Genomic DNA, 18,644 nt, shown 5'->3' with positions numbered 1-18,644 from the left:
TTCTGCTCCATGTGGATGGGCAGGGTCTCTTTTATAGGTCCTATTAAATAGTCTAAAACGTAGGAACTTCTGGTAGCTCTCTGGTTAAGGTGAGTATATCATTTGGTAGGGAATATACCAGTCAGCTTGATTCTTCTGGGGCAAGTCTTAGCGGCCGTAGCTGTCGAAGCTAGAGTTCCATCTCCTTGTCGCAAAATGGCAAGTTGTATGGAAGTTTCATGCTGGCAGTCCTACTGAGAACGACTACTGGGTGTTGTTCATTAGCTGAAAGCCGCCCGAAAAGTGGAGTAATCGAAGTTCAGTGTAATTTATGCTTCTATAGAGATCTTCTGGCCATGGATTTTGCTAGCTCTTTGCAACAGTGAGCTTTTTATCTGTGATGATTATGGTCCATCTATCTTCTAAGAGCAAGGTGTGAGCTGGATATGCTCTTCCAGCAATCTTAGCGGCACCTTGTTCCATACCGCATGCATAAGGGAGTCCCAGAGTTAATCGAGGAGACATACTGTCTGCCACGACTGTGCCGTCTAGCCCCGCGCTTTAGGCACGCAGCCTGGCTTGGGCTTCGGGTCTTGCTTGGTAATTGATCAAGGTTACAATGCCTGGGCACGGGGGCTCGTTTCATATGCCTTTAATGCACTTTTGCTTGGCTCTGACAGTATGTTGTCTTGTTGAGCAGCATCATCAATTCAACCTACCATGGACTGAGGGTCGACGTAATGGCCCCTACTTTTCAGGAGATGGATGGCTTCTGCTGCAAGTGAATTCGTGATGTGAGGTGATTAAGCTAGCATCTTGAATAGCAGCTGGATGTCTATCATTAGATCCTTGCAATACTAGCAGTTGATCTTAAGAGAAGATTCCAGTCCTGCATGTTCAAGGCGTCGCCATCGTCTGCACTCCTCTGGCTGAATTATCCATTCTCCGTCCTTCCAAAAATATTGGAAAGTGATCACATTCCCTATGGCAAGTTTTCCTTATACTGCTGCCCAAGATGTAAGTTGGCACTGTGAATTCAGGTGAGCCTATTGATATGGGTAGGGCTATTTGGAGAATGTCCGCAGGTTTGATATTTGGGAAATGTGTGGATGTCATTGTTCCAGTAAAAACTGCTCTACTCTTAGAACCAGAAAGAGGGCGCTCGGCAAGGCCGCTGCATCAAGGGTTGCTACAAAATGTCTGCCCTCAGAGGTGATGCCGACCATTGAATATCTCCCAAGTAGTAGAAAATGTATGTGGCAACTGCCGGCAGGTACTGATCTTCATAATCATTATGTTCTAGAATTATGTGGAGGAACGTAGTAGGATGCAACAGTATAAGAAGGTCGTAGTCACAGCGCTATTCTCAACAGCCTTCACACTGCTAGTTGTGTCTGCAGGTGGATGGTTCTGGAAGGGAATATCTTGAACGTAACCATTAGCTGTTCTAAGCTCCTCCATGAGGTCGCTGTTTCAAAGGTTCCATATATGGCGGCTTGAACTTGATCCTGGCTCAGAAAAGATGGGACGAAGTTTTCGCTGGTCATAGATCTCTTGTAGGCATACGACAAACTGGGTTCCTATGTATAGCTATCAAGTTATGTTGCAGAGTTCTTCCGCCTTTTGGCATGAATTCCGCTGACATGTTCATTGGTTAGGGTATCCAGTTCTTTAAGATTATTTTGCTTCAATCATAAGGTGTTTGTTCATGCGACCTGTGGTCAGGTTTAGCCGTGGGCACGACGGCTTAGGCGGTCGCCTTTCCAGATCCTGGGAATACTCTTTTTAATTTTGGTTGACCTGTGGAAGCTAGTTTCCACGGAGGTTTCGTCGCTTGGACAGGTTCCAGGATTTGCTTTGTGCGCTAGGCTAAAGGACGGACGGCTGAGCCTTTGGCTTTCAGGGCATTCTGTCTAGCAGGCAGGAGGCCCCTGTGATGTTGTGGACAGGCTGGATGTCTTTTGGACAGGTTCAGGATTCCTTTGGGGCCTGGGGGCAAAGGGGCATGGCCTGGCGTTTAACTTTTCAGGGGGCCAAAAATTCTGCCTAGCAGCAGAGGCTCCTGTGGATGTGTTTTTGAGCTCCAGAAGAGGTGTATATAGGTTGAAGGTTCAAAAGAAGCAGTGTTGTATAAAGATTTTATTTATCTATCTATAACGTGTTACACATAAGCGGTATTGTGTTATCTTCTCGCTGCCAGTCTCTATTTTCTATGTTTCTTTTCCATGTTATTCGCTCCTGGGAAGGATAGGCTAAGTCGATTAGTTTTCATCAATTTGGGTATTGTGGTAACATTTCGATTTTTTTTTTAGGCGCAATGCTCTCTCTCAAAATATTGTTGTTTTTACATATGGAAAAAGTGCAAAGTCTGGTATTCATAGCATTTCTTATTTTTTTGGGGAAAAAAGTGATTTATGCAGATGTTGCTGTATAGCTAATGAGGCAGTCATGTCTTCGTCTAATGTTATTTTCGCATGTCTGTTTTCTGTGGCATACTTCGTTCTCGGGAATATGAATATGCAGACTGTTAAGGCAATAAAATCTTTATAATGATTTTAGTAGTACATTGGTATGTACATATGTTTGTTATTTGACAGATAAATAATATGCACTCTGGCTGCTCTCGACTGACCATCAAGATAAAAGGCTAACATTTTTTTTCGACTTTACACAGTACTAAACAAAGTATTTCTGTTATATATATCAACTACAGAGAGTAAGCATAAACCTATTCTGCCTACAGAATGTGATTTTTTTTTTTCATGTCAGTATAATAATTAGAAATGGTATGAATGAGAATGGATATCTTTACAATACAAAAGATGTATTTGACCGGTTTCGATTGCAGTGTGAAGATATTCTCATTCATAACCTTTTCTACATTTGTCAACATCAGTAATTTTTCATATTATGATAATCTAGTACTAAAAGTAACACACAAATTCATAATCATTCATAATGCTACTAATATGATTATGTTACATAGAAATGTTGTAGTTATACCTGAGAAAATCTACTATAGAGATGTAGAGCAAAATTTTGAATATAAGCTAAAAGTTCATATCCATTAGTTTATCACTCTCTGATGCTAATGACAATATTTTGTTCTTTAGACAGACGTGCAGAGGGTTTGCTTGGAGTTGGCTTCTAGGTCGACCTCGAGCCCGCTGGAGGAGAGAAAGTGAAGTTCTGCAGAAGGGCTGCCGAGAAGATGTACAGTTCCATCCTTGAAGAGCCTCTCCAAGACAGCTCCTTCGTCCTGGGTTAGAAAATTTCTGATTATTATCGCCTTTTCTTTGTTTCATTAACAGTATCATGATTATAGTCACCATGGAAATGAACTTGGCTAAAATAACGATGCCGGAGGATTTGGCTTACCTGAACCAAAGGTATGAGTCCCTCCTTTGGCGTTTTGACTTTCCCTTCTTGGTCGAGGAACCGCTCGGTGGAACTCCTGCGGTTCTTCCCAGTAGCGTGAGTCCATGTGGCATATTCCCGAACACCCGAACACCCACGACCCCTGAGGTACAGTGCATTTTGGTAATGGATTTATTTATGGCATTCTGTAGCATTTTTTAAAAGAACAGTCTCAGCTTCAGTCACAAGACTATAGGGGTGCAGGTATGCTGGCTCAATGCCTTCAACAATCATTGCATTATTAGCATTTAGGGAAGAACGGCGGGTAAGAAGGGTGAGGGCAGATACTTGCCTTCGGAATGAAGTAGCCTCCCAAGGTAAGTATCAGTCCTGAGCTGCGCGTTGGACTCCGTGTGTGATGCATGGATGATGAGCGAAGACCTCCTGGATCGTCGCTTCGAGTAACGGCAGCCTGAAAAGGGGACATTGCCACATCAGTCAAGTCCTAACCATAATACAAAGCTCTGATACTCAGCAGATGGTTCGCCTGCAAGACAGGTGAACGTACCGACTCTTGTGCTGGTATGAGGGCAAGGTGTCGCGCGGGACAACCTCGTCGATCTGCTGTTGGACCGCGGACGCTGCACTTCGGGGAACCTGGCCATGTAGAGGATGACCCAGCGCAGGGTGTTGGCCGTCGTGTCAAAGGCCCCGCGGCGAACAGGTCGAAGATGATCCTCATCAGATCCAGCTCTGCCGGGAGTACACTTGGCCTTCTGTTATCATATTCACTGCTAAATGAAATCAGCAACTTTTCTTGGCTTGCTTGATTATTTGTCACAGCAAAATAGCTGTTGCTTGTGCATGTACAAGCAGCAGCTACATAAGTGGCAGATAAATGTGATAAACAGAAATCATAGTCAAGGATTATTATTGCAATAAATGCTTTACAACTGTAAGTTTGCCACAATATTTTCACCATAATTCAAAATACATTTCTGTGAATTATTTATCAAGACTTATTTTTACAATTATCTAACAAATAAGCAGAAATAAAAACGAAAACTCACCACGAAGTACTCAGCAATTTCGCTCTTTTCGTCTATGGCTATCAAATATTCATCGATGACGTCACGCGGGTTGGTCGGGTCGAGGGTGGCCTCTGTTGAGAATCTATCGTGTCCTGAGGGAAGACCGGGCACGTTGGCCGTGAGGTATCCAGCAACACATGCTTTACATAAAATTATCACATACACGTATTCATATGCATACGTATAGACATTTGTTTATTAGTGCACACACACACACACACACACACACACCACACACACACACACAACACACACAACCACACACACACACACCACAACACACACCACACACACACACACACCACACAACCCGCCACACACAGACAACACAACACACCCACACACACACACACACCACACAACACCACACACACACACACATATACAGTGTCCGGAAACGAAATAGAAACGTAAGGAAAATGGAAACAGTTTGTAGTTTCCACTTCCCAAGCTATTAATGCCCAGCGGGCATTGCGATCGTGAATCTGGCAGCGATGTATAGTGCGCATGGAGGTGAGAAGCAGGAAGGACGGGCGCCGAACTGCTGGCATAGAAGTACAGTTACATGTATGACCCAGGACTTTTGTCGTACGGCCGGGGCACATATATGAAAGGCCCGGGCGAAGTTAGCCTTTGCAATCTCGCTGAAATGAACTGATTTTGTCATACGTCGCTGGATTCACGTGTCCTCTAACAATGGGTACATCCGATCTTTCTCTTGCTCATTGGTAAAAAATTGCGTTGGTTTTTGTTGTGTTAAAAAAAAAATGACGCGCTGATTATTCCGAACACTGGCGAGGAAAAAAGACTTAGGCGATAAAAAGAAACTCAAAAGACATTGTTGCATAGCTCAAACGTGAAGTTATGAAGCATCCCCCTGAAGAGTCCGAGAGTATAAGACTGAACAAAACCAGATTTACTTTCTAATGAATGGTCTAAGATAATGTTCTCTAAATATTACAACTGAACAAATTTGAGAAGACCGTCAAAAATATCTGCCTGCGGGAGTAAACCGCGGATTATTTTTAAGAATCTAGTAGCATCCATGACGGAAGATCTTCAGTGGTGATAAAAGGCAAGGAGAGATGCTAAAACATGAACATTACAAGAAATAATCAGCAAAAGCATTAATTAATCCTTTTTCTTACAGGCACGTCATTGTTTCCCATTTCCATTTTTTAAAAATTCGTGTGCATATATATATATATATATATATATATATATATATATATAATATATATATATATATATATAATATATATATATATATAATATAATATATTTTTTATATTATATATTATAATTATATATATAATATATATATATATATATATATATTATATGTGTGTGTGTGTGTGTGTTGTGTGTGTGTGTGTGTGTGTGTGTGTGTGTGTGTGTATAAAGAGAGGGAGAGAGAGAGAGAGAGAGAGAGAGAGAGAGAGAGAGAGAGTAGTAGAAGAGAGAGAGAGAGAGAGAGGGAGAGAGAGGGAGAGAGGAGAGAGAGAGAGAGAGAATGATAATAGAGGGAAACGTCATATTAGAATAATACAAGTAATTATGGACGTATATAAAATTCTCCACCACTCTTATTTTCCATTTTACCTTCAGTAGATCTACGATGCTGTCCTTCAGTTTCTTCATCTGCGCTGCAAATAACTTCTCTTCTAAGAATCCGGGAAGAAGCTTCTTTACAACCAGGAAAAAACTCGACGAGTGTGGCCAAGGAGGACGAGTCGATGGACCTCAAGATGGCGATGGGTTCGAGCACCTCCTTGTCGTGGAGATCGTAGCGCGCCTACCTAAGGATAAAGGCAATACTAAGCGATACCACTGCTGTTCTGCTGTTGTTGCTGCAACTACTGCTGCCTGTGCTACTTCTGCTACGATTAGGGCTACTATAACATTGGTAACCCATAGTAGTGATGATGGTGATAATAAAAGAAAGCTATGCGTCCAGCTAATTATTATTCACCATTGATTAATATTTCGTCAAAGCATCTACATGAAAAAAGGATCGCACTTGCAACCAACTGCCAGAGACGTTCAAAACGGCAACATTAAGCGATCAGGAACGTTAGCCGGGTCCCGGCGCAAGGATCTGAAATCCTTGACCCAGCGCTCTGGCCTCCTCCGGGAAATGCTCTCCCTCCAGGTGGGTTTTTTTCCCATCCCGAGATCGCGAAGGTTTTGCGCAGCAGGAACCTCCGAGCGTTCTGCCATCGCTTGCCGTTGCTCATTTATGACACCTGTCCAAGACAAAGTAAAGTTGAGTAAATCCAAATTATCCCATGAAATGATGAGTGAGTCTACTGTTGCTACACAAACACACCGTGTGGTGCAGTGGTGGCGTTCTCACAGTGGGTAATTTAGAAGAGCCTAAACCATTTATTATTTACACACAACACACCACACACACACACACACCCAAACACACCCCCACACACCCCCACAACACAACACACCACACACACACACACACACACACACACACAACACACAACACCACCACAACGTATGTATAAGTCGTATATTTGGTTTTTCTTATAATATAAATGTAATTTTATGCTTGCAAATATATACTGATTATGTGTCTACATACTTGAGCAAAGGAGAAAAAACACAAAAAAACACGTCCAAACATAATCAGCGCAGATGCTTAAGACACTTAAAAAAAATCCCTGTGGCCTACCTGCCTCTTGGCCCTCCGTGGAGAAGTGGGCCAACTTCGAGGCGTGGCCCATCAGCAAAGTCCACCTTCGCTAAGGCTTCTTTGATAAGTTTGTTACTGCCACAAGAATATCAACTTGTGTGACCCTATTTCAGATCTGCACTTGATTTTCTTTCCGTTAATGTTGACAAGAGAGGGAGAGAAGAGAGGAGAGAAAAGAGAGAGAGAGGAAGAGAGAGAAGAGAGAGAGAGAGAGAGAAAAAGAGAGAGAGAGAGAGAGAGAGAGGGGGGGGGGGATAACACGACTCTAAAAAATGCAAAAATCCGAGAACTCTTTTTCAATACAAACATAATGCTTTTAGATACTTATTGGTAATATTGTAACTGAACCTTGAAAAAAAAAAAAAGGAAAAGGTGTTGCCTACACAAAGGGATATCAATAAAACTACAACAAGAAAAATTATTTGTCTCTCAAGAAAAACAACTGACACCTAGGACTACCATCAGAAAAATAAACTCCTCGCAATAGAAAATTGAGGAATGAACAAGCTCTTTAAGTACCTAGAAATGAGGGAGAATGTTATCTTACTTGAATATGTCGCCGTATATCTTGTGCATCGCCTGCACTTGGCTGACAGTGAAGATGAGCCTGGACCAAGAAAATGGTTGACCAATAGGACCTGGAATATTAATATGTGAAACTGTCATGCAGAAATGCAAATTACTTAAGACGTTGACATCTTAATGCTAAAAGCACTGCACCAAAAAAGCCTTACCTGGTGGCATTCCCGAGGTCTGGAAATCCAAAAGTGTAGCAGAATTTACTCCCACCGCGAACAGCAGATTTCTACAATCATTGTGGCGATGTGTAACACCTTGCAATTGAACAAGACAGTTTGGTTTGTCCATGACGAAATGTGATTTATTTTTTCACATATTTTCCTGTTTTGGTATTTTTAAGATCCTATATCATCGAATTTCACTTTGAGAACCAAAGGTAACTGCAGTCTAACAAAACTAGCAAAAATAAATTTTTCTTTCTGACATATAACAACCTAGAACCTAGGTGTTTCACCAATAATGTATAAAACAGGTATAACAATTTAGTTTAGCGTCTCCTATCTTTCTTTTTTTCTTCATTTTCCATCTGTCTACCGCAAACTGATCTAAATATATCTATAAGTACTGCTTGAGAGATGTCACTGATATAAACAATATAGAAGTTAGTATATTACAACACACATATGTGTGTGTGTGAGCAACTTGCTCACTTATATAGTATTTATATCACACATATGTGTGTGCGTCAACACTCTTCATTGTGGGAAAATTTTATTAAAATGAATAATTCAGAACACAAGGTTTCGATTATTCTTCATCAAATTATATGTAACGCGTATAAAATTGCACTGAAACGCCGCCAGGTGCAGCTCTTCCGTTTGTGAAGCTATTCTTTCTCTTTTTTTTTTTTTTTTTTTTTTTTAGATTTATCACAAACATGCATAAATATTTCTGCCTCTACCTCTATATCTAAACCAATATGCTTATCTATCTCTCTACACACAAATACAGCTTACAAACCAAAATAAAACAACACACAACACCATACACACATAACACACACAACACACCCACACCACACACACACACACACACACCCCACACACAACACCAACCACACACACACAACCACACACCCACACACACACACCAAAAGTAAATGCCAAGGGTTTGGTAAATTTACGGTAATCAGCTAAATATCTGTATTTGTCCAAGTTTTTTGTAAGTTGATTACTGAAAAACAAAGAAACACGAACAAAATATTTACAGGTATATAGTAGCAGTCACATCATATATAAATAAGCGAATACAAAAAAGACATGACATTTTGAATACATAATGACATGACATATTGAATACATAAAGACATGCGCATATTGATATTCATTTTTTACGAAGGAACCTTCCTTGGAGGATCACCTGAGAAGGGGCCGGCAACCTTAAAGCATGGCGATCGGGACGGAATGATTGAGAGTTCGAGAGAAAATTTCGACACAAAATCAAGAGTCATGTGAAGTGTCAACGATTACCCTTTTTAAAAACAGAAGAGCTAAGGTTCATTTACACTTTCATACTGAGTGAGTAAAGTGCGATAAAATTCGTATTTATGAACAATTGTGATTTTCTTTACTCGTGAAGTTGTCGCCACCGCAGTAAGATGAACTACGAGTTTAACGATTATCTTTGATGTGATATAATGGGGGCCCAAAATATTAAATGGACACGCTCTTATTCCGACAATTGTACTCTACATTTTTTAGGAATTACAATACATATATTAACTTTTATTTGCATTAATTATTAAAAATTCTTTTTTTAAAAAAAAATTTACAATGGTCATCAATTTAAATGTGTTTTATTTTGCTAATTGGTTCTTTTAAAATTAAATATACGATTCCTTTTTTAAAAGGGGTTTTTAAGAAATGGATTGTGGGGAAAAAAAAAAAACCTTCAACCTTATTCCCAAACTCTTTATTAAAAATGGATTTGGCAAATAACAAATTACAAATATTTTAATTTAATTTTTCCAATTTAAATAATATAATAATTTTTATATATAAAAAACCAACCCCCCACCCCCAATTTCCCCCCCAACCCCCAACAAAACATTTATAAATAATATTAAAAAATTTAAAAAATATACCTATATTTCTTTTCCCGCCCAAGGGGCTCATAAAAAACCCTTTACAATTTTTCTAGATTTTGTACTCGTGGCCAGATCACTCGTCTTTATTTTTATACTGAAAAATTTTCAAATTTGCTCTATGAACGAAAATTTTTCGCTTCTTTTGCTGACTTATCTGTTGTGGGCGTGAAAATAGGTACATAAAACACGACTGTCTTCGTCTTTTAAGATGAGTCATGGTGACTTGGCAAAGAGGACGTGGGATGATAGTGATGCAGATGAATTGTAAGTTTTCCTTATTTGGTTGCCTTCAAGAAGAGAAAGTAAAGGGATTTGGCACGATAACACACACACACACCACACCCACACAACACACACACACCAACACACACACAACACAAACACAAACACACACCAACAAAACACACCCACATTTAAGCATAAGATATCGCCGATGTATCAGAAGGAATGAAGGAAATTGGTAAATGGGAAAAAAGTTAGAAAGGACTCAAGTCACAAAGGGATTTAAAGAGAAAGCTTGCAGAGACGGTGAAGAAAAGATTTAAAGTCACCTTGGCCACACGCAAGAAATATTGGAACCGGGTACAGGTCAATAATTGAGAACATAAAGAAAAATTTATGGAAAGATGGAAGAGCGTAACAACGAGACAAAAATTAAATTGCATATTCTCAAGGTCTAAATCCCGAATTCTCGGAGCAGTATCTACCCCACAGGGATGGGATTTTCGAAAGGAAAAAAACGCCATTTCAGGTGGCATCATGAAAAAGCAAGGGTTCATTGTGTGATAAAGAATCTAAAGTCCTGGCCACACAAGAAGAATATAAGAAAATTGTATCAGAGAAATATGAAAAGATGACCGAGAAATACTGCAGAAAAATGGGAAAAGGGTAAAAAACAAAAACGAATAAAGGACGGAAAAAAAAAGTTTACTATCGAACCAAAAATAGGAGACAATCATGCCTTCAGCAAAGGAATCCGAACAGATTATATAGAATAGTTTATACATATATGATGGTTTATGTCGAGTTACAAACTAGATACAATACTGAAAGTAATAAACAGCGAAATATGCAATACTAACCAAACTAAATCCCTGAGCGATGTAATTAGGACTCAGAGACTAAAATATTTGAGAAAAATAGGCAATGCAAAGGAGAGGGGGGTAGCAAATACAAGGAAAGGAATCTTATAAGGAGAATTCGTAAGCCCATAGTAGAACTAGAGACAACTGAGGTAGAAACAAACGGAGTAAATATAATAACCACAGTGTACATGCCACCTCATATATCGGTGTTGTCACAAGAAAATTACCAAAAAAAAAAATTCAAGGAACGTTAAAGAGCCTGGAAGAAGTGCTACAACTTTCAGAAACTAATGCCAAAGAAATTCTTGTAACAGGGGATTTTAATAGCAAAATTGACTGGGAAAATTTCGATCCCAGAGCTCAGCCAGATTCGTGGAATGCAAAATTCATAAATTATTTTAGTTTTCCCAGAATTAACAGATCATACCAAGATATGAGGGCTAGATAACCGTCTATGCTTGACTTAATATTTACAAAGCATAAAATGACATTAAGGATGAGGAGTACTGCCATCCTCTAGGAAAACAATAATCATGTAGAATTAAGTCGAAACGGGGAAACCCTCCTGAACAAAAGAGAACCTTGATATGAATATTTAAATTTTTGTGAAGTCTTTAAAAGAGATAGAAATTTTGTTCAAGATTCAAAACTGAAGCAAGAAAGGGCCCACAAGTGGTTCAAAGAAAAATGCAAGAAAACCGAGAAAAAACAAACAGCTTTTTTGGAGAAGGTTCAGAAGACATAGATCTCAGGCAGCGTATGAAAGATATAAAGTAGGAAGAAATGGTACCCCAAACCATGAGGGAGGCGAATTAAACTATAAAAGGAGGGAAGTCATCTAGCAATCTCCTCTGTTTCTATGATAGATTTCTGAAATTTTACAAAAAAGAGACGGCGGGGGTCAAATTGACTTCAGACTTTAAGAAGACATTTGATAAGGTGTCTCATAAATGACTATTATGGAAATTAGAAAACCTAGGTGGAGTGAAAGGCAAACTCCTCGATTGGATGGAAGACTTTCCTCCTCATAACAGACAGATGAGCAGCGTTATTAGAGGAAAGTACTCTAAATGGCGACGAGAAACTAGCGGAGTCCCTAAAGGGATCGGTCTTGGCGCCGTTTATGTTTACTATTTTCATAGATGATTTAGGTTGAAGCAAAAGCCCGGGTAGTTATCCGAATATGTTTGGCAGATGACGCGAAATTGAAAAAAGAAAGATATTAATAGACGTTTCTCATATAAATGCCTCTAAAGTGACATCGATAACTTATTCTTTTGGGAGTTTACATGGAAAATGGAATTTAACACCAAAAATGCCATGAAGCCAAGTTTCGGAGAAAGTAAAAATCGTCCACTATACCATATAAGTTAGGAGACGTAATATTAAACCAAGCAGAAAAAGAATAATCAACCTAACCCCAAAATGATCATATAAATGACAAGGTTCAAACATGCTAGGGTTGATTGCCAACATGAGAACATTCGTGTATGTGGACGAAGACATGGTAAAGAGGTTCATTACAACCTCATAGACCTAGTCCTGAGTATGGTGCAGTAGTATGGAGTACACACTTAAAAAAAAAAAAAATATTTATAAAATATATAATATATATAATATATATATTTTATATATATATATATATATATATAATATAAACTAGAAAGAGTTCAAAGAGCAGCCACGAGGGGCCCACTACTCTAAGAGATATGAAACTGCGAAAAAATACTACAAAAATAGGTCTTACTACTTTGGAAGAAAAAGAAAAAGGGGGGACATGATAATGATATTCAACTAATTACAGGAGAGGTGAAGTTAGAAAAAGATGATTTATTATTTTAAACACAAGAAGGACGTGAGGACCCAACAAAAAAAGTTGAAAGTAAAAAGGAGCGAGAAATATTCAAAAATTCAGTTTTCCCAAAAAACATTGAAACATGGAAAATCTTCCAAATAACTTTTATGTGTGCCAAAATTGTGCATCATTAAAAATGTTATTGATGATTTAATATAGGGGGACGGGACCATCTGAGCTTAGCTCTTTTCCCGTACTGAAAACGACTAGGAAGAACAACATACACACATATAATATAAATATATACATTTTGTTAAAAGTCCCCCAAATGGCATGGCACTCCGCTTGAGATGAACTAAGATAACTCTCCTCCTCTCCTCTGCGTTCTCTCTCTCTCTCTCTCTCCTCTCTCCCCTCTCATCTCTCTCTCTCCTCTCCTCTCTTCTCTCTCTCTCTCTCTCTCTCTCTCTCTCTCTCTCGTTCCTTTTCCTCGCATTCTTCCCCCCCACCACCTTCTCTCTTCACTCTCTAATTTATTTCTCTTTTAGTCATATAATCCAAAATATAAATAACCATCCTTGCGGAAGTTTTGATCATGTATTTCAGAATCCGGCGTAACACAACCTCGATAAGATAAATTGATGATAAAGTGGTTGCATCATTCTCAAGTCCCGATAATGGCAATTTCTGAGTGAAGTTTATTTGTCATTTAGTTGTAAGAAGAAAATATTTACCTGTTATAATTAGCATAAGAGTGTGTGCAGTGTTCGTAAATGAAGACGTTCAGACATAGCTCCTTGAGATTGCCCACGAGCACGTTAACCTGCCGCTAATACAATATTTTGCTGGGTTTTATTTTCAATACTGTCCGTCTCATTTTGCAGCTGTGAAGATAACACTGCAATGCCCTTTCGTTATAGTTATTTTCTTGTAAAACATTTTTGAAAAGATTCGTACCAGTTGGGTTTTTCTTCCTGAGGAAAAACTATGCATACTAGGAATTACACGCCCTCTAAACTGAAATGATGCAAATTAATTATGCAAAAACCTTTTTTGCGCGTAAGGGCATCGACAAGGTAACCCGTGTGTTGCCATTAAAGACTTGCTTACACAGCGCAGTCTTTAAATACTGTAGTCTTAAACTACACTGTCTTAATACTGTAAGTGAGAGCGCTACTCAGCACTCTCACGTCCTCCAGAGTATATGCCAGCTGATAACAGACGACGCTAGTGTTGTTTCTCGACCAATTAGTGACTCGCTAATAAAAGGTTTCTGATGTTCACGGCCAATCAGGAGTTGTGTCAGCTATTCTGAAACGTAACAAGTTTATAGGTCCTACGAAAAAAATGAAGCCCTTTAAAAAAAAGCAAAACTCCAAACAAACCTATTTAAACGAAACAAACGGAAACCCCCTGAACCCTTTTTATTTTTGGTACGAACGCGGGAGAAAATGTCATTGACAAAATGAACATTTCCAAGTTGGATCAGATTCCTTTTATTCACTGAGCTTAAGATAAGGTTACCTTCCCCATACGATTTCTTAGAGTCTTTTTATTACTCGGACACAACTGGCAGCGCAGTTTATTTTCGTGGGGGTCGCATATTAAAGAAACTTTTCTTAACTCCGGCTCACATAACAGAGAACGGATCAATCGTGCTCTAAGGCAGGGGAGAGCCTCCGGTAGTTTAGTTTTTAGAAATTCCTTACTAAGAGTGGGGATTACAAGGTATATTTTCCAAAAGCAAGTTGTGAATACCATAGTTTGCGAGAACAGTATAGTTAATAAGTGCTCACCATATCAGCGTATTTCAAAACCTTACAAAAACCCTATATCGAATACAATTAGCTACGTGTACTGTGAATGGGTGGTGCAGCATTATTCTGAAGACTTGCCGTGTTATTATTCCCGGGCCCTTTCAACCAAATATACCAAATGCTTTTACTTGTTTTTTTCTTGCCCGCATGACCCAAACTGTGTCTGAAGAACAAATATAAATTTGAATATACACATTTTCCCCTCGCCAGCGAAATGCAGTTTGCTGGTGAAGTTCCCGGGAAGGTCCAAGATGACCACCGTGAATGACCGCTATGTAATACTGACTATCTGTATGCTTTAAACGAACCTTCAGTTTGGAAGAAATCTATGCAGATGTTAAAATTGTTAGAACTGTGGTGATTGTGAAGAGTAAGTTTTCATTATATGTGGTGCAGTGTTCATGAAGCCATGCAAGATCTGTTATGGAACATTATAGGACAGATATAGGTATCTGTAAATCATAACTGCACACACACACACACACACACACACACACACACACACACACACACACACACACACACACACACACACACAACACACACAAAAAAAAAAAAAAAAAAAAAAAAAAAAAAAAAAAAAAAGGGGCCCCCCAAAAAAACAAACCCTAAAAAACCCAAAAACAGCCCAAAAACCCCAAAAAAACACCAAAAACCCACCAAAAAAAACAACAACAATAAAAAATGTAAGTATAATAAAATTATAAATAAATAAATTTTTATGTAAAATTATGTGTTGTTTCATTTTCTCCAATTTTTATTATTTTATGAGTTTAAAAAACACGGTTTATTGTATAGGCAATATTTTTTTTCTTTTTTAAGTCACGGTTTTGTTTTGGAGATGGGATGATTTAGTTTAAATGTGGGGAAAAAAACCTTAAATACGTGCCCAATGCATTGAGGAGTTAATGTGAGAAAACGCCATTTCCCAATTTATCATACTGATGGACCGTTCGTCCTAAAAAGTTACTCACTTAAAGGATTTCGGAAACATTTTCGTTGGGGACCGTGGGGAGTACCGTTTTGTTGTAATAGTGGGAAAAAAGAAGGTGGCTTCGTCTAAATTTTTAAAGCAGGCGTTGATCCAGAGAAAAAAGAAAGAATTCTACTTGCATTTAAACAAAAAATTTGTTGAATTAATATTTTGATTAAAATTTCTATTATTTTTAAAAACTAGTTTACCCCCAAAAAACCCCCTCCCCAACCAAAACCCCCCCAACAACAGCCCCCAAACACAAAACCCACAAAAAAAAAAAAAAACCCAAAACCCCAAAAAAATAAAAAACAAAAAAATTAATAAATTTTTAACACACACAACACACACACCCCAACACACACACACACACACACACACACACCACACACAAAACACACCACACAAAAAACACACACACACCACACACCACACACACACAAAACACAAAACACCCCACAACACCACACAACACACACAACACCACAACACACACACAACACACCCCACCCCCCCCCCCCACGCACCACGCACGCACGAACGCACGCACACCACCACCACACACACACACACACACACACACGCCCACACAACACCACACACACACACACACACCACACACAACCCCACATACAAACACACCACACCACACACACACACCACACCACACCCCCAAAACAAACAAAACACACACCAAAACACAAAACCCAACCACCCCACCCCCCCCACACAAAACAATTATCATAGTTAACCTTAAAAATATATCTTAAAATATTTGTATTATATACCCATTTTCATAAACATATATACCATAATTAGTTAACCAAAACGGGTATTTTTTTAACCCCCTTGGGTTGTTTTTCAATTTTGATTCTGTTTAATTTTTAATGAATTTTCCCCGTTATTTTTTGGAAATTTTCTGAAAATTCAAATCTGAAAAAATTTAAAGGTCAGATTCCGTTTGGGAGGTTCACAATTCCCTTCCTTCCTTTGGGGGTTCCCTTTCTGATTTTTCCGGCTTTATCCTTCTTTTATTTTCCTATGGTAATCTGCTTTACACACTATCAATTTTCTTACTTGCTGGGGGAAAAATTGTGTACGGGTTCTGCTGGAGGAAATCTAAGCAACGGGAATTTCCCGGGGATTTCAAAAACGGGGAAAAGAAAAATAAATTTTAAAACTATGAAAAGAAAGAATTGGGAAAATTTTCCCTTAGAAGGAAAGTTTGGAAAATTTGTTCAAAAGGAAAGTTTTAAAAATTTGGGTTTAAAAAATTGCACAAGTCTTAAGCTTCATTAGAAAAAGATTAATGAGATGAAACCGTCAAGCAAAAAGGTTTAGATAGGAACCTTTAGAAAAAATTGGTGTCAAGATAAGGAACATAGAAGAAATTGGGAAAATTCTGCTAACTCGATACTCGGGATTAAAAAGAAACCACTAAAATTTTTTTACAAGTTGTTAAAATTAGTTAAGGGTTTGAAATTTGTTATAAAATCATTTGATTTGGGTTTTTTGGGGGTATCCGTAAATTTTTTGGACAGGATTGTTTCCAGTAAAAACCCCCCCGTGAAAAAAGGACAAGAAAATTCTGTAATAAGGAAACCCGCTTAAGAAGACCAACCAAATGCCAAGGGCCCAAATTCCCACAATTTTATCGTGACTCCCTGTCCAAACCCAAAAAGTCGACCCATTTGGATACATTTTTGATGTTGAATTCCCTGGCCACAAAAATTTTGAATTTTTTGGGAAACATGGATTTGAGTGCCATAAACTAATAAATTAGAATTAAACCTTTGAAAAGGTACAAAAACATAAAGGAAAGCCAGCTGGTACATTAGATGGCTAGTGGTTTTAAAGGATTACTTAAACCCAAAAAAAAAACCTTTTTAATTAAGGATGCAAATTTTGGATATTTGGGTTCTTATTTAATTTTAAAAGTTTTAAATGTTGAATTTAATTTAAGTTGGTTTTATTTTGATATATATTATAAAATATAAATCTTATATATATTATTTATATATATATTATATATATATTTTATATTATATATATATCCAAAAAAAAAAAACAAAAAAAAAACCCCCACACACCACACACACACCACACACACACACCCCACACACACACCACACCCCACACACCAAAAAACACACACACACACACACACACACACCACACACACACACCCCCACACACATTTTTGATATATGCATATACGTATACGTATACACACACAAACACACACACATACTTATGTTGTGTGTGTGCGTGTGTTTTCCCTATATATTTTGTTGTGTGTTTGTGTGTGTGTGTGTTTTGGGTTTTTACATATAAACACACACACCACACACACACACACACACACACACACACACACACACACACACACACACCACCCCACACACACCACACACAATTATGATTTTGCATATACGTATACGTATACACACAAAAACCCCCCTATTGTGTGTGTGGTGCGTGTGTGTTCCCTATATATATTTTATTTTGTGTGTGTGTGTGTTACATATAAAAAACACACACCACACACACACACACCACACAAAACCACACACACACACACACACACACACACACTAACACAAAACACACACACACACACTAAATATACAAAAACACACCACACACACAACAAACACACACCACACCAAAACAAAACACACACACACTCAAACCACACATATATTATAAAATAATATATATATATATATATATATATATATATATATATATATATATATATATAATATTTTATATAATATAATATTATTATATATCCCAAATTATATATTATATATATATATATTTTATAATACATCTTATTGTATTTATATATATATTTTATTAATATATCTCATATATGTATATGTATTATTATACATATAAATTTTTATAAATATATGTATATATATATATTACATATATATATATATTAATTATATATATGTGTGTTTTTTATTTGTTTATTTATTATCTTTGTGTATGTGTGTGTTGTGTGGTTATGTTGTTTATGTGTGTGTGTGTGGGGTGTGTGTGTGTGTGTTTTGTGTGGGGTGTGTGTGTTTTGTGTGTGTGTGTGTGTGTGTTTCTTGTGTGTTTTGTGTTTTGTGTGTTGTGTGTGTTGTGTGTGTGTGTGTCGTGTGTGTGTGTGTGT

The 18,644-nt window shown here is 38.0% G+C and overlaps 2 pseudogenes; one reads left to right on the top strand and one right to left on the bottom strand.

The window, feature by feature from the left end:
* Nucleotides 1-3,038: 3,038 nt before the first annotated feature.
* LOC119595719 lies at nucleotides 3,039-7,907 on the bottom strand (annotated as a pseudogene).
* A 2,103-nt stretch (nucleotides 7,908-10,010) lies between these two features.
* LOC119595586 overlaps nucleotides 10,011-18,644 on the top strand; it is an 11,720-nt pseudogene continuing 3,086 nt past the window's right edge.

Source organism: Penaeus monodon, chromosome 36 (assembly GCF_015228065.2).
Source record: "Penaeus monodon isolate SGIC_2016 chromosome 36, NSTDA_Pmon_1, whole genome shotgun sequence".
Classification (NCBI taxonomy): Eukaryota; Metazoa; Arthropoda; class Malacostraca; order Decapoda; family Penaeidae; genus Penaeus; species Penaeus monodon.
This window is presented reverse-complemented; position numbering and strand designations above follow the sequence as displayed.